This window comes from Artibeus jamaicensis, unplaced genomic scaffold, assembly GCF_021234435.1.
Source record: "Artibeus jamaicensis isolate MK-2021 breed Jamaican fruit bat unplaced genomic scaffold, CSHL_Jam_final contig_787, whole genome shotgun sequence".
Classification (NCBI taxonomy): Eukaryota; Metazoa; Chordata; class Mammalia; order Chiroptera; family Phyllostomidae; genus Artibeus; species Artibeus jamaicensis.
In genome coordinates, this window is record NW_026521972.1 from 1,859,709 (window position 1) to 1,886,673 (window position 26,965).

Consider the following 26,965-nt stretch of genomic DNA (forward strand, 5'->3'; position numbering starts at 1 on the left):
AGCTCTGCCAGGACATTATCCTCATTTGTAGATGAGGAAACAGGCACAGATCAGTAACAGTAATTGATTTCGATCACACAGTAAAGCCACTAAGACACATTCAGGTCAGGCATTCGACACCTAATCCCTGGATCTTTCTTAAACCCTACACTTACATTGCTTCTCACAGTAACTTATTGACGTTAACATTTGTATAAAATACTTCCATACTGATTGGTATTATATAACTTATACAAAATACTTCTGTGAGCTTGGTAGGCATAAATCTGTAACTCTAAATCCACCATCAGGTCTAGTCCCTGTGAAGATTACATTTCTGTGCTTTCAATGGTAAGTCTAGATTTTTAAAAAAATCACTTTTTGGAGTGTCCAATCATCCTCCTCCATACGGAAACTTTAGTACTTTTATTACTAAATCTGTTTCAAATATATTTTTTATTTCAGATTTTAGTTTTCTTTTTTACTTTCCTATACACATATACTCTCTAAAGTTCCACATATTTTTATTTATTTCTATAAAACATAGATGAAACATGACACTTTGTATCTTTTTTACACTTTGTATTGCTGAAATAAAAAATGTTTTTAAATAAACAGATTTAATAATGAAAGTAACAATGGCTTTTATAGATGAGATACTGCTTACTGATATAAATAGACGGTATACATAATCTATTAAAGATTGTCATTCAAAATTTATTCTTGTGACAATCAGGCTAAATGAAAAATAATGCATTACCCATAAATGCATCATTTTGAAAGAGCTAAGGGATGCATAGTCATTATCTTTCCATTTCCTTAGTATGATATATATCACAATCTTCTATCACATTATGAATTAATTCCTTTTTTTAAGTTTGTTTTTTTCCCCAAAACAATAAGGGTCCTTAGAAAATGTCCTGTTTTATAACTGTTCTATTTTTAATAAAAATAACTGTTTTATTTTACCCTAAAGAAGTTATTTTCTTTTTTTTCATGGCCAGGTTTAAAAATTTTTTTCCCTCATGCACTTGCCCTTCACCAGTTCTTTTTATTTTAAAATGCTACAAATTCTTGCGTCTATCTCCTTTTTTAAAATTCAGTAACTGGGTAATGTTCTAGCACCAGCTCCCCATTTGTTTTCATGGCGGTGCACAGCCTGGGTAGAAAATCAAACATCGGGAGGCAGGTGATGTTCTTTCCACTACTCACCGAGTTCCTCATGTAAAAGGACATGGCACAAGGTTGCACACCCACTATCAGAGGCCCAACAACAGATGGACCGACTAAGATGAGCACTGCTGCCAAAATCTGGAAATGTCAACATAAAATAAAACACAGGGGTTGAGGAACATGGGAAAAACAAAATATGTGTGAAAATGGCAACCTGAAATTAGAATCACTGTTGAAGAAAGCAAGATCAGAAATGTGTTTTCAACTGCTGTAAGGACTCAGTTCCCCTGTGGTTGTTTAAAGGGAAAGAACGAACAGGGCTCCTTATTTTTTGTATATATGCTCCTGAAGGGAACACGATGCTTATTTTTGATAGTCTGATTTAATTATCTTAGCTTTCTTCTGTTTATTTAGGAAGCTTATGCTAATAAGCAAATAAGGAGCTCTGAGCTATTAAAGAATGTGCCGTTTGATCTTGGCTTCAAAGGAAGGTTGCTGTTTGGACAACTGGCAGATGAAGATGGAGATGAAGAATTGAGATGAGATTGGAGAAATAGGTCCATTATAGCAGGGCTTGCAAACCAGATTCATGAACATGAAAGTTATCCTTAAACAGTATCTCAGTAGAAATATGTAGTGTGTGACATGAAGAATATAAATATTTGTCTTCTTTTAGAAATATAAATAAATAAGAAAACTATTTTGTGTGCTATATAGGGCACTCAAAGAGTAATAGAAGCTGGATATTGACTCAGCTGAAAAGTATGCCAGATCCAAGAAGGCTGGCAAAAACTGCATAGCAACTTTCCGCTCAGGTTGTGGGAAGCATTCAATCAGCAATCTAGGTCAGAGAGCAGAGCCCCGGGCAATTTATGTGCTTTATTGATTGGTTTAACCCATGTTAGGAATGCCTAGTCCTCATCTGAGGATGGCTTAAAGAGGGTGAAGCAGGAAGTTGGCTCTGTTCCCTTAGTGAATCAACTTTGGCTCTATGAGAGTCTAAAGGAGAACAAGAAAAGTGAAAGTCGTTCTAAAGAATTAGAGGAAAAATAGGACTCTAAAAATGATTTATTAGAGTCAGAAAAAATAACTGGAAAACAATTTAGCATGTTAATACAATGTTTAAAAATGCTTTTTATGAAGTAGAAGGGGAAAGAGCTGGAGATAAAAATACATCTTCTATAAGATAATGAAGATGGGTAAGGCAAGGAAGAATTGAAGTAAATTAATAATGCAAACACAGAATTAAACTCTATTTCAAGTTAGAAAAGAAAATACAAATATAAAAAAATTGAGAACTTCATTACAATGCAGTTGAATAGAACAAATAAAGAAAAACCAAGATGGTCAATGAAAGGACATAAAATAATTATAAATACTCTAGAGGATGAAGCTGGAATAACTAAAACAGGAATAATAATCACAGAGGCACATTTGCTTTAAAAGTACCAAATTATGCAGATGGGTCCACTGAGCTCCAAGAAATAACAATGCAAATAGATAAAACTATGTTTATTATTTTAAAATTATACTATGCCTTCTTGAGGAGATATTATAATTCATATTACCTTTACTGCCACAAAAATCTGATTACTCTTCTGTATCACTTCATACTAGAAAACATTTTTACACATTTTCAGAGAAAAGAGATATTAAAAGACAAACTATAAACAACAAAGTTTCTATATGACAGGGAAACACATTATATAAATATAATGTATAATATATAGAGACTCATAATGTAATATTAGTTATAAGATTTTCATGGGAAAATTTTCTTGACAACACATTTCAATTGCTAAGAAATAAATCTGAATGAAGAACTCCAAAATGAAATAGCTGTATTACAAATGAATTGATTTTGTTCCCTCTTTGTAAGAATCTTTCATAATGAAACACCCCACAATGCATAAAATTGTTTATAGCAGTATTATACTTTTGGATAAAGCTAAACTGGAAGCAAGCAAAGGGCTCCAAAATAAATTGTCATGTACAAAATATTTTTAATGCCACAGAAAATGTTTACCACACAAGTCTGTTAAGTGCAAAAACAAAACAGAAAGTTGCAAATGTGTAGAGAATAATAAATATGTAAAGAATGTCAGAATAAATGTGAGGAAAATGAAAATATGCAGTATTAAGAGTAGTTGCATTATTAGAGGAATTAGTTATGACACAGTGTCCAGTTTTGTTTTGTTAAATAATTTTATGTATTTTCTATACTGTCTACCTTTTTTTTCTATTTTAACGAGAGAAAAAAGATAAAAAATATCAAATTCTAGTATTCTGTTGAAAGCATTTGTGCATTTTGGTATGTAATAGATCAGATGAAATTACCTAATTTTAAAATATGCCTAGTAGGGGATACATTTAAATCATTCTACAGCCCATTGTAACTAGGGATCTACAAATCACCTTGCAAACATGTATGTATTAAATATTAATTGAGATTTTAAAGCAAATACTAATTTCCCTTTAATTTCAGGGAGGAGTTAAATAGTAGTTGAAGTCAGTGGTTTATTTTTTGCTTTGACTATTATGGAAATGTTTTTGAATCTCAAAATATGAGCCTAAAAACAAGGAGATAACTGAGGTGCACTTAGTGAAGTACTCCACAATATCAAAGAATAGATGCCATGTTTTAAAGTGTAATATGTTTTAAACATTATTTGCAATGTAAATAGTATACATATTAGAGGAAAATTCCTTTTTTAAAATTTGAGTTCTGCAGAAAACACACCTCTGGAATGTGAAAAAAGGAGGTGAGAATGAAGGACAGTGATGGTACATAGGAAGGTACATGACACCTTCCTGATGACTTGTACTTTACACTACTGAGCAACAGAGCTCACTAAATGTTCCTGGACTCAATGTATTTATACATGAATGAATGAGTAAATGAATAAATGAATGAAAGCCTCAGTATAAATTTGGCGAGTTGTTAAAAATTCTTAAGGAAATTTTAGTTTTCTCAACATATGTGTGTTTTGCTTTGCTCGTAAATAGTGTAGCTATTTTAACTTGAGCAGACCAAATGAATTTTAAATCTTCTAGTGGTAGAATAAGGTATGTAGAACAGCAAAAATAAAGAATTAAGTCCTTTTGTTTCCATGTTAAACCTATTTAGGCAAAACTATGTAGAACCTACACTTTATAATGTGGTGTCAGATTTACTCTATTGTAATAGGTAGTTTTTCAATCATGAATGTTTAATAAGATGATTACAAGAGAAAAACAAAATAATCTAAAGTTATATATGGAATGTCCTACATTGGTATATTTTTAGTAGTTAGATTTTTTTGCCAGAAGACTTCATGCAATGAGCAAATATTCTAGGTTAGTCTTAGGGGACAACAGAAAACTCTCGGCCATATAAAACCATGATGAATTACAGTAATACACAAAGCTTTCAGATAGGAGAACTAGTGTCTCATTTTTTCCCTATATGAACATAATTTTTACATACTAGACACTAAGTAGCCTTTATTATTCTTTATCTCTATAAGGTACTATGTTGTTTTCTTACATATATCCCAAATCACTATTTCTATGGGATATATTGTTGCTAGAAAATTGGATTTTGGGGGCAAAAACTGAAGCATCAGTTAAAAAATCTAAATACTAGAAAGATGCAATATATTTAATTTATACTAATATAAATTAAACTATAAAAGCCTAGGAAGAAAGCAGTCGATAATGACTCTTAGAGCATTTCAAAACTATCAGTTAAAAATGCTGTGTAGCTCTCAAAGGTAAAACAGAAGGAATCTAAAAGAGGGAGGAGAATTATTTGTGTCTTGGTTTCAAGTCTTGTTTTTTGTTAGATAAATTAGAACTTTCAAATTAGATTACTGAAACTAGCTTAGATAATGTATGCTATTTAATTACTCACAAATTGGAAAACATTGGCATAGCTTTTCACACAAAAATTATTACATAAATGGAATATATCCAAAGAAGACCTACAATTACTTAGATCCAGTTTGACCGCCTAGTGCTTACTGTGACTAAGTTTTTTGAAAGAACCAAGAATTTTAAAAAAAGATCCACTTTTTTTTATTGTTGTATTCTGTCACAATGCATCTTTCATGGAGGTGCAGAATTCACTGCTGGTGGGTAACGCATGAGCGATTCGTCCTAATGTCAGGGTGCCCATGACACTGAGAAGAGTTGGCTAACAGAGCCTGAAACCACTGGCCTGAGAGTCCTAGATCCAAAGTGGTTTTCCCACTTACTGGCAATGTGATCTTGGACAAGCTATACAAAGCTTGAGGCCCTCAGTTTCTTCATCTATATAATGGAGACAAAAACTTACCTCCTAAATCTATAATGAGAATGAAATGAGTAAACATACTGAAAGAACCCAGCACACTATTATAAATTCGATCCATATTTCTTCCTTTTTCTGCTCCTTGACTACTCCCCCTTCTTTTCCTCTCCTCTCCCATATGTATTTCCTGATATAATTACCAGACTATGAAATAAAAGCACATTTTGGTATATGTGGAGCAAGACCAGCACGCATTAAAACGAAGGTAAAATAATATTATGATTAAGAATAAAAGTAAAGTGTCCAAAGTTTAGGGTGCTTTATTTCAAGTGCATTGACATATATTATTTTATTTTATTTTCCTATCAAGTGTTAAGATACAAAACATAAAATTATCATCTTTATTATAAGAAAAATATAATATATTTATAAGGATCTCTTAAAGACTGCACAGAATTGCAGTGTGCATGGTATAAAGTTAGCTATATTACTTGATAAGCATTCTAATAAAGTTATATAAGCTAAAAATTTTAAATTAGTATATAAAATAATTATTTCTAAATCATATAGGCAAATATTGAGTTCAAAAAGCAAAGTGACTTCTGTGAAGGTAGCTTGAAAATGATGGCAATGTTATCAAAGATCAAAAATTACCAGGATCTTATTCTTTGGAACGAGCTAAGTCTTCAGTGGAAGCCCACAGCACTGTTTTAAGAATCACCCATCAATATTGTTGGAAAGTCCTATCTGCTATAAATATGAAAAAGACATATAGTAGGTAACAATAAATATCTGTCAGTGAATGAAACAAATTATTCATCTCTTTCATAAATTTGTTGTCCTACAATGCCATATTTTGTTTTAACACAGACAAACCTATCTTTTAGACTTACAGAGTAGAAACATTAGCTGTAGGTCTTTATTTTTTTTAAGACTTTATTTATTTATGTTTAGAGAAAGAGGAAGCGAGGGAAAAGAGAGGGAGAGAACCATCAATCAGCTGCATCTCGTACACACCTGAACCGGGGATGGAACCCATGACCTAGGCATGTATGTTCTCTGACCAGGAACTGAACCAGTGACCTTTTGCTTTGCAAGGACAATGCCCAACCAACTAAGCCACACCAGTCAGAGAAGCTGTCAGTTGTTTTTAAGCCTGCATAAAATGCAGTGTTTACCTTGGAAAATGTTACATAGCACACTGATCTGCCTTCTGTGAGAAATACACAAAAGTTAAGTGGCGCTAGTATGAATGGACTATCTGAAAGCCTAAATATATGAAATAAAGATATATCTTATTTGTTTTCCCAAAACTTTTATGGACAAAAGTTGAACACTAGAAAGCTCACTGTGGGTCTTACTGCACCCTTAGACACAAGACCATATTTTTAACTATTTGTGTGAAACAATTATCATCTGTAAAATGCATATATAAAATCAGCCATTTTGATACACAAAATTTACTATCATAAAGGATCTTAACTTTAAACATAAATTATTGATGACATATAAAAAGCTGATATTAGTACATGGTAAAATTAATTTATAATTTCCAAATTCTATTCATTTACTGATTCTGTACATTATAACATAAAAATTGAAGCCGAGGTTCCTTATGACTTAGATAAAATTTAATTTTAAATTCTGCCTCCATAAAGCATAATTCTTTCTCTCACTCTCTCCTCCTCAGAGACCTAGCCTTTCCCCTGGATAACTAGCAACACAATGTCTCAGCAGCAGAAGACAGTAACCCAGGCCTGACCAAAGGTCACAAGGTCTGGACCTCTGGCAAGATAAAGATAAAATCTTTACCTAAATTATGTTTCAGTTCCTGAGTCCTGTAGTGAAATAATCCCCTAGCCACTTTCCCATGAGACCAACAGAAGGATACTGGAACAGACCTCAGAGCTGTCAAGACCTGAAGAAATGACTTATTAGCTATACCTCACCTCTGACCAATCAGCTCCCAGCACAAACCCAAACCTCTGACCCTCCATGTCTTGTGATTTTGTCCTTTATAACCAGTACCATACACACACCATCAGGGAGTTTAGGTGTTTGAGCATTAGCTTCCTGTTCTCCTGGACAGCACCATTCATAACAAAATAGTATTTCTCCACTGCAATTTTCGGTGTCTAGTGTTTAGCTCTGCTAGCACCAGTCGATGAACTTTTTCTGTTCTGTAATAAAATTATAGCTACAGGAGAACAATACAAAAATTATTATTCTTAAAAATAAGATGTTATAGAGCATCTTACAGTATTATAATTTGGACAACATGAGAATTCAGAAATAATTTGAAATAAACATCAAATAGATGTAGTTAAAACACACTTAGAGTTCGACAAATATATTCCATCTGTCTGCTTCATTTATCCACTCACGCTGCCACCTGAAACCCTATTCACAGAGCCACGTATATGACACTGTAATTGGGAATTAGAGAGCCATAAAATAGAGCACATCTTTATGAAACTGATGACTACATAAAATGACTAAATCTTAACTGCTCAGTGCTTTAGTACAAAGATTGTGGCCCTGAGTAGCAAGACAAATGATTATATTTTCAGCAACAATGTCTTCACTTGGGGGAAAAAAGTAGTTAGAATCTGGTGTGAATCTGGGTGGCATGATTAAGAAAGCTTAATACTCTTTGGGGCCAAGCTTTGCTAGTTCAGTCAAAAACCAAGTAAACATGTCTTGTGCCAGAGGGGTACAGGTAGGAGGTAAGCTAATAACGCTCTAACTTAACTAATGCCGTTGACAGGAGTGACAATGGTGCCTGGAAATCTTATGGTTTCTCAATCATGAAATTTCAACAACCATTCCTGGAAACTTTATTTTCTGGAATGCACATCAAACTAAGGAGACAGAAAAGCTGCCAGATGAGTAACTCCTGTGAGTTGTTGACTCATCTTAACCATTCTGTCACTCAGTCATCCCCTGGCTGCGGGCCAGTCACCACTTAGGTGCTAATGACACAAACTCAGATAAGAAACTGCTGGGCTCAGCTTTAAACGCCTCCCAGTCAGTGGAGTATACTGACATTTAAAACTCTAATAAAATGTAATAAGCCTAGCCTAACAGCTGGGGTGTGTACAGGACTTCTGTGTATATGGCAGAAATACACAAATATCTTGTCTGAGTATAAAGAAAACTCTACAGAGGATGTACCTTTCATATGGGACTGCAAAGTATGCTAGGATTTTATCAAAATAAGAAAAAAAAGATGTGTCACATATATAGTGGCAAGAGCAAATGTATGGTCAAGTGAGAACACCTGGAATGATCTATGAACTCTGAGCCGTCTTCTATAAACTGTAAATCAGTCTTCAGACTCTGCCTCTTTGGTCCTTTTACTTTCATGCAACTGACGCTGCACAGTAGCATAACACACTTCAGGAAATATTTAAAGGTGTGTGAACAAATTGGTAGTTTACAAAATAGTCACAGAGATGCAGGTACAGCAGAGGAATATACTCAATAATATTGTTATGACGATGTATGGTGCCAAGTGGGTACTGGAAACATAAGGGAGACTACTTTGCAGAGTATATGACAATCTAACCACCATGCTGTACACTTGAAATTAATACAAAAGAATACTGAAAGTAAATTGTAATTAAAAATAAAAAATAAAGGAGGATGAAAAAGCTCAGTAGCCATGTAACATTTTCAAAAAATCAAAATGAATGCAAAACACCTCCTGAGGAATAAAACCCAGCACAAGTAAAGGCAGGTGCTGGTTGTCCATTTGTATCATCACCCTATGCTGGTGTGCAACGGGAGGAGGCATTCCTATCAGGCCAAGGGTGCCCAGGTGGCAACAGCCATTCAGGTCCCTGCCAGGTCCTACCATGGCTGGATTTATGAAGACTGCCAATGAGTGGTGTGCAAACAGACCAGGCAGTACAGGGTTTTGTATGGACAGTCACTTTAAAAAATATTTAGAGATTTCACTATGGTTTCCCACTTGGCTCAAAAAATAAGTCTTTATAGGGGTACACGTGTTTCTTTTTCCTCAGGCCCCCACTTCACTGCAGGAATCTATTCCCAGCTCTGCTTCTGACTTGCTATAGGATCCTGGAGGGGTCACTGAGCTCCTCCGACTCTCACCTGCAATGTCCATACTTACTCGTAAATTAGAGATAACTGCAACTGCTCTGACAGTGGAGCTACTGTGAGGAGAATAATTAGAAAGGGCTTTGTAAATTGAATTTATAGCTCACAGTATATCAATTTAATAACCTCCAATCAACTGAAATTCAGACATGGCATATATATATTCTGAACATCGATTTCATTCCACACTATTAGTAATGGGCAACTGTAATCTTCCCTTAGCCTGAAAATGCATGTCTTACTACTATACTGAAAGGATCCAATGGTCCTTTACTCAAAAGTCTCTAAACAGTTAGATCAAAGATCTTGGAAGTTTTAAAATTCAGAGCAAAAGCTACCATTTTTAATTTTATTCCACATATTTTCCTGTGTTAGGGTCTAATATCCTGGGTGCCATATGGGGATAATTTCATACCCTCATTGATAACATACCACACTACAAGGAAAAAGGAAATGGCAAAATAAGGTAGAATGCGAACAAATGCAAAGGCATTCAGAAAAGTCTTCAAAATCAGATCCTAAATGGACCTGCAATGTCTTCTCTTTTCAAAAAATCACCTATTAGATAAGAAATAAAACACTACACTAAGAAATGACACTTCAAGGCAATCAATCCTGCCTCCCTCCCTCACTCCCTGCCTCTCTCTCCACATCACACCTCTGTCTCTTTCTCCTTCCCTCTCCCTACACGTGCGCGCGCGCACACACACACACACACACACACACACACTGATCCTTATTTCATTCTTAATGTCACATTTTATAGAATCTTTTCAATAACTGCCTTTACTTCACTCATACCATTTTCCTGGCTGCCCTTGATATGTCATTCTTCTTTACTATACTCCCGAGCCTCTTCTTATTGTATTTAATTAGCCACTTATTTATTTACTTATATGTATTTATTAACTGAATTTTACTGACCTCATTGGGATAACACGATTAATAAAATGTTATACAATCCTACAATACATCATCTATATATTGTGCTGTGTGTTCACCACCCCAAGTCCAGTCTTCTTCCATCACCACTTATTCCCCCTTTATCCTTTTTTACCTCCCCCACCCCACTTTCCCTCAGTAGTCACCAAACTATTGCCTGTGGGTCTGGTTTTCTAATCCATTCAGCTACCCTTTATCTTTTAATGCTTTTTATCCTCACCCAAGGACATTGTTTCATTGCTTTTAGAGAGAGAAGAAGGGAGAAAATCATTGATGCCAGAGAGAAGCATGGATCGGTTGCCTCCTGTATGTGCCCAGACCTAAGATTTTACATGTCCAGACTGGAGGTCACATGCTCCCACACTCAGACCAGGGACTGAACCTGCAACATAGGTATGTGCCCTGACCAGGAATCAAACATGCAACCCTTTGGCTATGGGACAACACTCCAACTGAGCCACAGCAGACAGGGCCACACTATGTCCTTTAACTGCAGTACTTAAACCATTTACATTTCAAGTGATTATTGACAGGTATGTATTTATGGCCATCTTATTCTTTCTAACTATGTTTCTCTGTTTTGTTTTGTTTTTTCTTCTTTTCTTTGTAAGGGAGACCCTTTAACACTTCTTGTAATACTGGTTTGGTGGTTATGAATTCCTTTAGAGCTTCCGAAAAGCTCTTTTATTGCTCCTTCCATTTTAAATGATAGTGTAAAGTGGTCGTGGCTGTAAGTCCTTACTTTCATCACTTTGAATATTTTATGTCAGTCCCTTCTGGCCTGAAACGTTTCTGATGAGAAACCAACTGACAATTTTATGGCAGCTTCCTTGTAAGTAAATGCCTTTCTCTTGCTGCTTTTAAGACTCTCTGTGTCTTTAACTTTTGCTGTTTTAATTATGATGTGTCTTGGTATGTTTTAAATTAACAACCTATTAGGGTTCATTTTGGGGGGGAACTCTCCGCACTTCCTGGACTTGTGTGTCTTTTCCTTCATCAGGTCAGGGAAATGTTTAGCTTCATTTCTTCAAATAGGTTTTGGTTCTTTGCTCTCTCTCTTCTTCCGGTACCCCTATGATGCAGATGTTGTTATACTTCCCGGGGTCCCAGAGGTTCCTTAAACTATTCTCATTTTTCTTAAATTATTCTTCCTTTTTTTTTTTTACTGCTCTCATTGGATCTTTTCTGCTATTTTGTCTTCCAAATGCTGACTTGTTCCTCTACTTCATCCAATCTACTGTTTATTCCTTTCAGTGTATTCTTCATTTCTGACCACTTCTGTTTTATGGTTTCTATGTCTTTTTCCATGCTGGTGAATTTCTCACCAAGTTCCTTCAAGTTATCAGTAAGTTTCTTGGGTATCCTCATAAACATTTTTTTAACTCTATCTCTGGTAAATCACCTCCATTTCATTTAGCTCTTTTTCTAAAGATATCTCCTGTTCTTTCATTTGGGGCATGTTTCTTTGTCTCCTCCCTTGACTGCTTCTTTGTGTTTATTTCTATGCATTAGGTAGATGTGTTGCTTAGCCAGTGAGATTCAATTGGTTGGAGTGCCATCACATAAACCAAAAGGTCACAGTTAATTCCTGGTTGAGGCACATAGCTGGGTCATGGGTTCAGTGGCCCCAGTCAGAGAGCATGCAGGAGACAGTCTATCAATGTTTCTCTCACACTGATGTCTCTCTCTCTCGCTCTCTGGAATCATATACACACATGTGCCTTTGCTGATAAACTACCCTTCCATACTAGTATAACCTTTCTTCCTTCCAACACATATAATGCTTTGTATTTCTCTTTAGCCACTTTATGTCCCTTATTTTTCAATATTTTGTTTCCTCTATTCCCTACACATATCTCTCCCCACCATATTTTCAAACTCTTCAAAATAATTCTTTCTACAATGCCATTGCTCACCTAGACTACTACTGATTTTACCATATCTCTTCTCCCTTTATTTGAAGTACAATTTCATTTGTTCCCAGATAAAATGGCAAATTTCTTTTTTTTTCTTTTTTAAATGTAAGATTTATTCAGGTATAACTTACATAAAGTACAACTGGATGAAGTTTAACAAATACAGTCTTGGAACCACCATCAGTCTAGATAAAATATTTTCATTATCCTCAAAATTCCATCATATCCCTTTGCTGCAAACCTCCTTCCTCCCAGGCACACAGGTTAAACTACCCGCTGTATAGTTACTTCTAAAGTACAGTAACTAGAACTCAGTCCAGGTACAACGAAGAAACCAGGCGTTTAATTCACCAAACACAAAATACAACAGGAAAATGAACTGTAATAAAGCAATTCTCAGCATGTAAAATGCCTATTTGTGACCTTGTAGCATAATTACTGAGAATGTTCAAACAGCCTTTGTTTAACAACTGCTTGGCCTTTTCACTTTCCTGGTTGATTCCACTGTTCATGAGATTTAAGACACCTTCACCTTTTAAGGGATTAAGTCCCAAATAAGGTTATTTATACCAAATGAATTTTTATTTTTATTTTTTGCAAAAACATATTCCTTGGGCTCTATCACAGATCTAGTAAAACTTCAAAGATTCTTGTAAAAGAATCCCTAAGTCAAAGCAACTCTGCCCTGTAACAATGCTAGTCTCATAAAATTTTTGAGGTGGCTTTTACTAATAGAACAACAAAATAATGAAATATAAATGATGAAGTATATGTTGTATTCTCCCATTCATTTCTTGACTTAAAGAACACAAAAATAAGTTTGGCAAATGAATCCTCCAAAACATCTTACCACTCACTGCATTTGAAGCACTTTTTATGGCTCTAATTTATTTATACCTGGCTGCTCTAGACTGAAAAACAAAACCCAAACACATTTATACAAGATAGCATTAGCTGTGAATTTGCTAGAATACTTGTGACTTACCTTCATTTGAAGGCACTGTCCTCTGATGTTTGAAATTCAAATAACTTTTATTTAAATTGAAAACACAATTCTTATAACTGCACTAAGAGTTAAAACCCCTTCTTATAAATATCCTAAAGAGTATTTCTAGATACAGCAGTATTTCTTTCTAGGCTGTTAAGATCAGATCTGACGTGAGACTATCCTTTAAATTGTAGAGAATAAAGAAAAAAATAGGTTATTTACAGAAAACATCTATATATGTACTCAGATACAAACTTGGTGACTGAAGAGACTTTTAAGGGCATGTTGGAATCTCAGAAGCAGTTCTTGAAGAGCTTAGTTTTATTTTCTTGGGACTTTGGAAATGCCTAAGATCCTTCCTCATCCTCAATCTTGGGAGCCAGGTAGTACTTTAAACGTCCCATATCAGCAACTTTACACTCTACAACAAGACAAGGGGCACATCTGCAGACAAACTGAGTGTTACTGTAGGAGAGAGTGGAGTAGCTTTTGTAAAGAAGTTCAGATACCTCAGTGCAAAAGTTAGCTGAACTGGCTCATTCATCTCTATGCTGACAGCTTCCTCTTCTTCATCAACATTACTTGTTTGTGACAACTTAATATTTCCATTTCCAAGTTCCTCACTTGCAGAAAATTTCACTCCATCTTTAGCACAGGAAATTACAATAGCATCTCCAATTTGACTGAGATCTCAGCATATACTTGCAAATTCACCAGAAAGCATCTTTACTACACAGCTATACTCTTGTTCTAGAATTCCAAGTTGTCCTAACATCTAAATCCATTAACTTCATTTCATAGTCTGAAACCTTTTCTTGATCTGGGGCTTCAAGTACTAGTGCCAATGTGTCCACATTATCTTCAGCCCTTAGGGTAATGATGTCTTCGTTGCCAGCACATTTTAGTATTTTGGACATGCTGGTGAGGTTCACACCCATGGCCAGGTTGCAATCGCAGCGAAGGGTGAGCTGCACCAGAGACACGTGGGACGAGTCCATGCTCTGTAAATTGATGCCGCTCAATGTCCTAGCAGGCCTCATTGATAAGATCTTTAAGCACCTCCAGCACCTTTTTCAGGATGGAGCCCTGGACCAGCCGCGCTTCGAACATGGTGGCAGAGTGGCAACGACACAGCTAAAGACAAAGGGAAGGAGGTGTACTCGGCCTGCACTTCATAGAATGAGAGCAAGCCAGCAGCACCTGAGCTAAAGAAAGATCACCACAACGTTCAGCTGGCAACCGTGTAATACCGCCGAGTCTGCAAGCCCAAGCTCTCCATCTGCAAATTTCTTGAAGAAATGATATCATGTTTATCTTTGCTACATAGCCTTATTCAAGTTGCTCAACAAAACTTGGCTAAATAAGTTTAATTTGAATTTCTGTGAATTGATAATGAATCCAGTGCAGTTAAGGAAAAAGTCAACAAAGTAAAAAGTACCATATCTTACCAACACCACTTATTCCATTATATGACAGAAAATCAGAGAAGAAATACATCAAAAAATAAAAACACTAAATGTCTTCTGTATTTTTTCTCCTAACATCAAATTGTTTCTACCAAATACGTTTGACAAAAAAAAAAATCCAATGGAACTTTCTCATAAAGATGCCACATTTTTCCTCACTGAAGGACATGCTTTCAGCGATTTTTTGAGACAGAGGAAGGGGACAGAGAGAGACACCAATGTGAGAGAGAACTATTGATCAGTCGACACCTATGTGCACCTGAACTGAGGACTGAACCTACCACCTAGGTGTATGCCCTCACCCAGAATAGAACCAACCCAGTCACTTAGCCAGAGCATAATGCAGGATTTTTAAATAAGCAAATTACTGTTAATCTCCTTATTCTTCTTAGCCAAGTCTCTTGATGTATGAGAATTATTTGTACATGCCATTTTAAAATCATTGCCCAACACAGACCACGTTGGTGACTTAAATATACTATGATTAGGCAGCATCCACAGTTTACATGGTAAGAATTAAAGCCTCTTACTGAGGCCTTTGTTTGACTGAGGTCTTTTTGCTGCAAATTTACTGATTTCATTTGCATTACAGAAAACACACTGAGAGACACCACAATAAGATCCTTATTTACCTTATAACTTTGGTTACATTTTACTTTGAATAGGCAAAATGTTTTACACACCTGAGGAAATGTTCCATTGGTTTCTGTTGATCAGTTATAATGAAAATGTTTTCAAATTGAGGGTGAATTTCTCTTCTTTTATAATGCATATGAGTGGTATTGTTAGCGCTGGAATTAGATAAAAGTGGCCAAAAGGAACTCGAGGCAGGCTCCAGACTGTCTCAGCAAGGAAGATAGAAAGTACAGAAAGTACAAAGAGTGCTGAACAAGATAAACCGCCTTGTGTATGACCTTGTCTTTGCAGAAAAGTATCCATTGTTGCAAGCAGAGAACATAGCCATGTATGTTCTCTCGGGATAGCCAATTGCTAACAGCTACGTCTGCTTCTGTATTTGCTTGCTTGCTCACCCCAATAAAAACCCCAGGCTGTAAGCGCCAGGCGCAACTCTCATCTGCAGCCATTTTGGCACCGTGTCCTCGGACACCCCGAGAGTTCGCCCCTGCGCAGGTAAAACTTTGAAACTTTGGCCAATAAAGTTCCATCATAAACTCCTGAAGGCTTCCGACATTTGTTGCTCGCATTGGGGTATGTTACAGTATCCACCAAAACACAAAATTATCTACTAGAGGTTGAGCCCCTTGTAGTACAGGCTTCTGCCTAGCTGGGTGTTCTAGGAACCCATCTTTATCAGTGTACCAGCTGCTGTTGTTGTGAGAGGCTGCGTTCGGCTTCAGTGAATTTTTTTGAAGACTCAACACTTTTGCCCATTCCATGCTGGGTGATTTACAAGCACACCTGTCCACACCGTGCTGAGTGTTCAAGTAGTTTTTGATCAAAACCGGCACTGGCACCCCCATGCACCACCCTCCCTATTCATCTAATCTCACCCTGAGTGACTTTTTTTGTTTGCCCAGATGGGAAAAAGTCCTCAAAGGAAGATGTTTTGCTGATGTGGAAGAGGTGAAACAAAAAATAGCAGATGCACTAATAGGCATCAAAATTGACAAGTTCAAAAACTGTTTTGAGCAGTGGAAATAATGTCTGATAAGTGGATTGAATCAAGTGGAGAGTACTTTGGAGGTGACTAGAGTTTGAACATGTAAGAATAAATATACAATTCTTTACGAATAAATTCTGGGTTCCTCCTGTACATATTTAAATGCTGTCATGCTGATTCAGATACTCTAGCAACAAGTCTTTTTAGTTTTCACACTCTTTTAAAACCACTATCAGTCTCCTAATGCTCCAGGGTTCATAAACACTAGCTAAGCCACCTTTGTTTATGGTTGTGCTTTGTCCAGTAATCAATTGCAATAACCTGGCTTTTACACTATTTCTTGTGAAACATCCATCAAGAGAAATTATTCCAGAACTGTAAACAAGTAAAATCAATTACTGCTTGTTTTTCTCAGAGTAGTGTTGAGTGCATCTTTGATTAACTTTCTATTGACTAAGCTTTTTTACAATTTTGTGGGGCTGGAGGTTATCCTGTAGAAAAGTACTATCAATTCAAATGATCCTTATCTGGGAGTAATACAAATGATTCACGTCTATAATACATATAAATGTTGCAATTTATATATGTTATAAATATATATAACTGATTTTATATGCCATTGGTTTTAGTCTGATAAAAAAGATAACTCCCAATAGTACAACACAGTGTTATATAGGATATTATCAAGTTTTATATCTATTGGAAATATTTCAGCATTCTTTTTCTAAAGATTTTATTACTTATTTTTAGAGGGAGGAGAATGGAGGGAGAAAGAGAAGGAGAGAAACATCAATGTGTGGTTGCCTCTTGCACACTCCCCACCAGGGACCTGGCCTGCACCCGAGGCTGTGCCCTGGCGGGAATCAAACTGGTGACCCTTTAGTTCGCAGGTCAGCACTCAATCCACTGAGCCACAGCAGCTAGTGCCTATTTCAGCATTCTTGATATTATATAAACTTTGGCTTCCAAAATCTCTTTGAACCCAATTTTGACATTTTATTAGTTACCTCATTAATTAATGCATTTTTAAAAATCTTTGACACAGGTTTATTTTGTTACATGAGAGCCATGGTTTTCATCTTTCAAAATTATAATACAATAAACAATGAAGAATGAAATAAAATTATAATTTAGGAATCCTAAAATATATCACAGCTTTAATAACATAAAAATCATCCTGTTTTCCATCTATGAGTCTGTCCCCATTTTCCTTGTTAGTTCACTTTGTTCATTTGATTCCACATATGAGGGAAATCATATGGTATTTTGTCCTTCTCTCAGATTACAGGGTGGAGGGATTGAGCAAAAAGGAAAAAGGTCTCATGGACATGGACAACAGTGTCATGATTTCTGGGGGGTGCGGGGTATAAGGCAACTAAAAGGTAATGTAAAAATATACATAAAGATTAAATTTTTTTAAGTTGTAATGTAAGTTAACAACTATTCTACCCTTACTACATGACAGGCATATTCTGAGTGTTATCTCTAAATCCTTTAACTTTCACAATAGCCCCACAGAGCTATAATCATTATTATCACACTGATTTAGAGATGAGAAAATTGAGGCATAAGAAATCTAGCTTGTTGAAGTCTATATACCTCTATTTGAAGCCAAACTATTTTTTTTATTTGACTCTGTCTATTGCTTCTTCCAACAATGTATTTTCTCAGTCCATGCCTTCTTACACAGTTGGTTGCTTTATTTTGGCGGGGGTGGGGGTGGTGACTGAGGTCTTATCTTGATTCCTTTCCTTCTAAGACTCCCTGCCAAATGCTGCTATATCCCACTCCTCCCTACGCAATGCTTAATGCCTAATCTATAAAGTGACCCTCCCATCTTAACAAAGATCCTAGCACGGAGGTTCTCAGACTTTTAACTATGCATCAGAAATACCTGGAAGGGTTGATAAAAAAGACTGTTGAGTACCATCCCCAAAATTCTGATTCAGTAGGTCTGGGTGGGGGAAAAAGAATCTGCATTTCTAGAAAGTTGCGTATCATGCTGACACTTTGTTTGGAGGCCACACTTTGAAACCTACTGTCTTCATGTATACTGCTAAATCTCCCACAGGTTGACTGCTAATTAATCTGGGTTAAATATCATCTATTTCTTGATCATGATACTTTCATTGCTCACCAGTATCCCTGGATGGATGTAACCTCTCCTCTGCCTCCTTTCGTTACCACAGAAGCACTTGTCCTCACATGTACTGTTACATCTATAGATGTAAATTCTAACATGTTCTGTGTGGATGACCTCAGCACAGCAACTAAGTCTCCTAAAGGCTCCAGTACACAGCCTTATTTGTCACACCTGCCTTAATCTGAATATAGGACAGTTAAAACATTTTTTGGAGGGCAAGGGAGTGGGAAGATCTCTGAGATACTAACTGTCCTTGTCATAAAGTCTGCAAACCATTGCCCTTGAAGCAGCTGCTAATTACATTGCTCCTACTGCCATTACTATTGTAATTGCTTCTATGCCATCCCCTACTGCTTCCTAGCTTCAAGGCTGCTTCTTCATGGCCAAATAACTTTATGGGCACTGTGTCCTCCTTCAAAGTTACTCCTGGTCTGCTGATGATGATTTATGGGGTCAATACAATATTGGTTAAACAGTAATAAGAAATACACAGAGTAAACAGATTTGACATTCAGTTCTCTGATGTTATTTCCACTGGTTATGAAGAAAGTTAAACAGTAAAATATTTATTTTGAAGAAGTGAAATAATATTATTGTACTTATTGACAAATAACACTTTTTTTTAACAGTTAAGCAAACCTGTTTGTGATTGAACTATAACAGGTTGCTAGGCCAAGCCGAGCTTAATGAACCATTATTGACAGAGGCCTGGTTTCTAAATGTGCTTTCAAAATGGTTTTCTTCCATATCATTTTCTCATAGGAAATTTCACAGTAGCTACCCAGCCCATTACCACATCATAAGACCAAAGTATAAGATGATGTGAGTATTAATATATCTAGTTAGAAGCTGGTTTGAAAGGTTTGATAGATTCTTGCTGAAATATGATTTTTTGTCTGGAGCTTGTGAGCTACAGAAAGCAGATTCAGTGGACACCAGAAATGTCCTCTACTCATCTCTGCTGAGGAGCAAGAAAGAACAAGCAATGGACTTTGGTCAGAAATAGACCAAAGGGAAATAAGTTGCTGTATTTTAAATGATATCTCTAACATAACTTTTATAAATGGATGTCAATTGACTTCTTTATAATAAAGAAAATAAAGGCATACCCTGGGGCTCCAGTTTCCTCTGACATCTGTCATGATACCCTTTAAAAATATCATCCAAAAAAAGGTCAAGAGGAGCAGCTACTGAAATAATGTCTGTCTGCTTCCATTTAGAAATTACCTAACTTATAATTCACCTATCATAAAGCTTCTTTAACCTACAAATTGCCTTATGGTGGTAACTTTTTACTGGGGTCACTGAGGGATAAAGTACATATTTTTTTTTTAATAAATATTAATTGCTGCCAAATAATGTTGGTTTTCTCTACAATTTGCTGAAGTATGATTTAAATTTTGAGAAACCTACCTGTGTTAGTTGAAGTATAAGGTGTGATGAGGGGGTTTTTGTTAATAACAGTTTTATTGAGATATTCATATGGTATAAATTCATCCAATTTTTATCCTGAGAATATTTTTTTCTTTGTTTTTAGAGGGAGAGGAAGGGAGAGAGAGAGAGAGAGAGAGAGAGAGAGAAAGGCATAGATGTGAGAGAGAAACATCGTCTGGCTTCCTTCTAGTACCCTCCCCGACCAGGGATGAAACCTGCAACCTGGGTATATGCCCTGACTGGGAATCAAACTGGCAACCTTTCGGTTTACAGGTTGATGCTCCAATAAACTGAGCCACACCAGCCAGGGAAAATTCATCCACTTAAAGTATACAATTTAATGGTTTCCAGCATATTCACAGATATGTGCAATAAGACCACTATCAATTCTAGAACATTTCAAGAAGAGACTCCACACCCTTTGGTTATCACAACCCTACTTTGTTCCTGTCCCATTCCATCCCCGTCCCTAAACAATAAGAAATCTATCTCTCTCTACAGATTTGACTATGCTGAATTTCACAAAAATAAAATAGTATGTTGTCTTTTGATACTAGTTTCACTCACTTAGAATATTATTTTCAATGTTCACCCAATTTTCAACATGTTTAAGTACTTCATTCATTTTTTGTGGCTGAATGACGTTCCCTTGCATGGATATATCACACTTTGTTTATCTATTCATCCACTGATGGACATATGGGTTGTTTCCATCTTCTGGCTCTTATGAATAGTGCTGCTACAAACATTTGTGTACAAGGTTTTGTGCGAACATATGTTTTCAATTCTCTTACGTCTATATGTAGGTGTGGAACTGTTGGGTCTTAACTCGATGTTTATGCGCTGGAGAAACTGTCAGACTGTTTTCCAACCTGGCTACACCATCTTCTATCTGCACCAGCAGTATATTAGAGATTTTTCCAATTTCTCAATGTTCGCACTAATGCTTGTTATTTTCTGATTGATTCTAGTCATTCTGTACTCAAGTGGTATCTCACAGAGCTTTTGATTTGCCTTTCTATGGTAATTAAAGATGCCTGTATTGACCATTTGTATATTTTCTCTGGAGAGATGTCTATTTAGATCTGTTGCCCATTTCCTAAATGGGTTATTTATCTCATTACTGAGTTTTAAAAGTTCTTTGTATATTCTGGTATGAACCCCTTATTAGACATGTTTTGCAAATATTTTTCTCCCAATCTGTAGAATGTCTTTTCACTTTCTTGAGAGTGTGATTTGAATCATAGAAGTTTTCATTTTTTATGAAGTTCACTTTATTTTTCTGTTGTTGCTTGTGCTTTGGGGGTCAGATCTACATGAATCCACAGTCAAATCTACCTGCATGAAAATTTACTTTTATGTTTCTCCCAAGATTTTTATTGTTTAACTCTTACATTACATTTGGGTATTTGACACATTTTGAGCTAATTTTGGCATATATAATGAAGTGTCCAATTTCAGTCTTTTGTACATGAACATCCAGTTGTCACCGTACATTTGCTGAAAAGACTCTTCTTTCGCTACTATATTGTCTTGGCATTCTTGTGAAATATCAGTTGAGCATAGACGCATGAGTGTATTTCTGGACTCTTACTTACCATTGATTACCAGCCATTGATCTATATACCCACCTTAGGCAGTACCATGCTGCCTTGATTATTATTGTTTTGTATCAAGCTTTGAAATTAGGAAGAGTCAATTCTTAAATTTCATTTTTATTTTATAAAATTATATTGTCTATTCTGCTATATTGTCTATATTTGCAATTCCATATTAATTTTATGATATCTCATCCATTTCCATGAAAAAGCCAAATGGAATTCTGATAAAAATTACACTGAATCAGCAGATCATTGGAGAGACTACTGCCATGTTAGCAATCTTAAATCTTCTAATCCAATAGTATGAAATGTTCCATTTATTTAGAATCTTCTTTAATGTCTTTCAACACTGTTTTTGTAGTTTTCAGAGTATAAATTTAGCACTTCTTTTGTTAAACTTACTGCTAAACATTTTAGCACTGTAATGAATGTTCTAGAATTCTATTCTAAATATCTGACTTCCTTTTCAGATTATTCACTGTAATTACATAGAAACACAACTGATTTTTGTATATTGATCTTGCAATCTTGCTGAAATCATTTACTAGTTCTAATAATTTTAAGTAGATTCCTTAGGATTTTTATATACAAGATCATGTTGCCTAAGAATATAGAACACAGACTTTCCTGATTCTTTGTACACCTCATAATTTTTTATTAGAAACTGGACCTCTTAGACACTATATTATAACAAATCTGAGTAATGGCCACCCTTCTGGGATTTATTGTTTACATGTTTAACAACCAGCCGGATTATTTTACTGCAGTATATTCTCCCTCCCTTCCCTGCATCTTGAAGCCTCTGATCTTGCTCCTCTGGGAGCACTACCACCTCAGGAACGCTGACAGTCACTCTGTGGTGACTGGTTTTGGCAGGGCTCTCTCGGACTCACTTACCCCAGATCACAGCTGTTCAACTCCACTAATTGCCAGCTAATTCTTTTGCAGCAATACCTGAGGCATCAATTGTTTCACAGCCTAATGTAATCAAATTTGGGTTCTTTTCAATGAATAGTGCTAAAACCAGTGTTTGAAATGTGTTTTGACCTCAGGGAGACTCCTCCAGACGTTGCTCTCCCTTATTTCTCTCCTGCAGATTCCCTGGTCTCTCTGGCCTTTCTCTGTGCCATGATCTTGGGTGATGGCAACATGGGACCCAGTATTCTCAGTGGTGTCCCACCCAAGGCAGAGCCTCTTAACCCAGGAGTGAGGGACTGGTCATAAGTAGGACACTACTACTTCTCAGCCACACTGCCATGGAACTCAGTTCAGTAATAAACTAAAAATGGAACTGTCTATTGACCCTGCAATTCCACTGCTGGGAATATACCCTAAGAATCCTGAATCACCAATTCAAAAACACCTATGTACCCCAATGTCCATAGCAGCATAATTTACAATAGCCAGAGACTTTAACTGGTTGTTTTTCTTACTTTTTACCAGTTCCACCAATTTGGACCAGTCTCAAAGCTCCACACGCTGTCATGTCAAAAGTGGAACTCCAGGGGTTTTATATCTAATAAGCTTAAATTGCATGTCTTTTCCCAATTGGAGAATTTTTTTTTTAAATCAAGTATCAGAATTGCAAGTAGTGACAGTACACTGGAGAAAATAATAAGCATGTTGTATGTTTACCCTGAAACCTTGATGAACTAATTTATTAATTCTAACAGTTTTTCGTAGATTCCTAAAGAAAGAAGTTACTTTCATCCTGGAGCAAGAGTCAAAGCTTAATACAACCCAACACATACAGAAAACTTAAAACTGTATATGTGTTTTGAACTGCTGGATTAGGTGTATTAGAAATGAGTCTTTCATAGCAAATACATAAACAGATATGCAGTACACCCAAACTGAGGCAATATATGATGCATTTTAACATGATGTATCCTATTAATAATTTTTGTTTCAAAGCTTTTCTAGTCTCTATGACTCTAACATGTTTCTTTTCCTTTAACATATATAACTAGCTCTATGATTTTTCTGTGTATAATTTTAACTTACAGGAGGAACAGCCAGAAATGCATACATCTTCAACACAGGTAAACTACTAGCCCACTTTGTAATTTATTGACTCAGTAAATTCTAAACTAAATTTTATTCTTTTGAAGGTAGTCATTAACCTTAACCATGAAATATAAATTAACTGTACTGATAATATAATTTCCATTAAGGGAGCAAAAAATTCCCTATGAGCTACATTTTGCTTCCTGTGATGTCTCTAGTGTATATATTCAGACACAAAATTTTGCAATACTACCCTAATCACATAGAAAACAGAACAGTATTTTTATTTATTGTGAGCTCTTATTTCTCCTGAAACTTGTACCTCTTAACAAAGTTCATTTTAAAGAACAATTGGGAGTGGTTTTTACAATGGGAATGCCATTTAATTGGGAAATTTCACTTCTCTGAAATGACACAGCTTTAATGACAAACAATGACAAACTGATTATTTTCCTTGAAGCATTGTAACTGCTGATTTTTATCACTACTTCTTTTAGAAATATAGCAAAGCCACCTATATTGTGCTCATTTTCAAGACATGTTCAAACATCAAAGAAAAATGTGCCCTTCACATGTTTTAAGTGTGTCCTTCAAAAACATAAAATGACCTAGATGGTTAGGAGACCAGTATGAATTTTATACCAAAAGAAATAAAGATTCAGAAATATCAAAATGTAAGAGTATATATGAAGTGAGCTTGCAGTTTTTTGCTTTAGAGTAACTCTATCAGACTTGCTATTTCACCTCTTGCCAACACTCCACAGGCTTAAAGCCTATACTTTAAAATAGACTTAATTTGTTATGCTTTCATATTAGGAAAGCCCATTTTTTTACTGTTGTGTCTTAAAAACTCTCCCATGCTAATGTATCAGTTTAACTTTCAATTAGTTGCTTCAATAGAAAAAACAATACATGGTTAATTAAATTAAAAAATCACAGCCGAATGACCAAATTCTATAATTCAAATCTCAGGAAAAAAATCTAGTATCAGGATCCTTTAACTTTTAATATCTTCCCCTAGCAAGTCATCTATGATATAAGGTCATTCTAGAAGTACAAAACATTAAAGTGGGGTAGCCAAGGGCATAGAGTTCCAATTTCACTATTCGGGAATGAATAACAATTTCATTTATTTTTATTTTTTTTAAAGACTCCATTCATTTATTTTTAGAGAGAAGGGAAAGTAAGGAGAACAAGAGGCAGAGAAACATCAATAGGTGATTGCCTCTCGTGCGCCCCCTACTGGGGACCTGGCTGGCAACCCAGGCATGTGCCCTGGTTGGGAATTGAACCAATGACCCCTTGGTTTGCAGGTCAGTGGTCAATCCACTGAGATACCCTAGCCAGGGCTGAATAACAATTTTAAATTCTACTTTTTGATCATTTTAATTCCCACAATTACTTTTTTAAAGATTAAAAATATGGAGCTTGGTCTACATGGATCATTAGATACAACTAAATTAAATTAAAAAGTGTTTCTTAATAATAATATATGATCATCAACTAGGGCTTCAAAAGACATATGTTTGTTTAGTAGGGAAAGTAAAGACTAACAGGTAATAAAATCTGCTGAAACCCACATTTTAATTATTAAAGTCAAATGCAGTTTTACAGTATCAACATTGATACATTCTGTGGTGCTACAGATAAACCTGAACTGAAATAGAAGTTGTTTTAAAAGAAGTTAGTTGTTGTAGATGTACCACTAGCTTTCACCTGATTGAGAGGCAGGGTTAGTGATATTATTTCAAAAATTAATAGATCATATTATTACAGTTACTTCACACATAAAGTATAAATACTAACCCCTATATTTTCAAGCTCTTTCAATTCTTACACACTGATGAAAGAAACTGTGCATTAATTATTTTTGACAAATAAAAAAATAGTACATTTATGAGGTATACAATGTGATGTTTTGATTTATGTGCATATTTTGAAATGATAAACACAATCAAACTAATTAACATAACCATCATCACAAACAGTTACTTTTTGTATGTGTTTGTGTGGTAAGAACACTTGAGATACACTCTTTGGGCAAAGTTTAAGTATACAATATATTATTATTAATTATGATCACCATGCTGTCCATTACGAATCCAAAGTGAACTTCACATATAAGTAAAATCAAACACTATTTGTCTTTCTGTGTCTGGCTTATTTCTCTTGGCATCAGGTCCTTGTCCTTCAAGTTTATACATGTTATGGGAAATGGAAGGATTTTATTTTTTTAAGACTGAATCCACTCTATTTTTTACCTCATTTTCTTTATCCATTCGTCTGTCAATCAACACAGGTTGTTTTCATATCTTGACTAATGTGAATAATGCTGCAATGAACATGGGAGTTCAGGTGTCTTTTTGAGATACTGATTTCATTTCCTTTGGATATATATACCCAGAAGTAGGAATGCAGGATCTAATGGTAGTTCTATTTTTTTTTTTGAGAAACCTCCATACTGTCTTACATAGTACCAATTTACATCCTAACCAACAGTGCATAAGGGTGTCCTTTCTCCACATCCTCACCGGCACTTGTTATCTTTTAACTTTTTGATAATAGCATCCTAACTGGAGTGATCTTTTTGTGGATTTGATTTGCATTTCTCTAATATTCATGGTATTGAGCATCTTTTCGCATATGTCCATTTGCAATAGATCCGGCCATTTGTAAATCCTCTTTGGAAAAATGTCTACTCAGGCCATCTGTCCATTTTTAATTGATTTGTTTTTTTTATTGAACTGTATGAGTTTCCTACATATTTTGGATATTGACAGTTTATCAGATATTTGTTTTGAAAATATTTTCTCCCACTGTGTAAGTTCTCTTTTCATTTTGTTGATGGGTTTCCTTTGACATGCAAAAACATTTTAGCTTGATGTGGTCCCATTTGCTTACTTTTCCTTTTGTTGCCTGAGCTTTTGGTATCAATTCCAAAAAAAGAAAAATCATTGCCAAGACTAATGTCAAGGAGGTTTTCCTATTTTCTACAAGGAGTTTATAATTTCAATCTTACACTTGTCTTTAATTCATTTTAAGGTGTGTGTGTGTGTGTGTGTGTGTTATAATATTAGGGTCTAATTACATTCTTTTGCATGTGGCTACCTAATTATCTAATATCATTTGTTGAATGGACTATCCTTTCCTCCTTTCATATTCTTGGTGTCTGTGTTAAAAATTTCACTGACCATATATATGGGTTTAATTCTAAAACTGTCTATTCTGCTCTATTGGTCTATGTATCTACTTGTATGCCATTCCAACATGGTTTTGATTGCTATAGTGTTAATAGTTTGAAGT

The 26,965-nt window shown here is 35.5% G+C and overlaps 1 protein-coding gene and 1 pseudogene across 3 annotated transcripts in view; both read right to left on the reverse strand.

Annotated features, from left to right (window-relative positions):
• Positions 1-26,965, reverse strand: part of PCLO (piccolo presynaptic cytomatrix protein) — a 368,924-nt gene that overhangs the window by 232,651 nt on the left and 109,308 nt on the right. The gene's annotated exons all lie outside the window — the stretch shown is intronic.
• LOC119044941 (proliferating cell nuclear antigen-like) lies at positions 13,544-14,500 on the reverse strand (annotated as a pseudogene).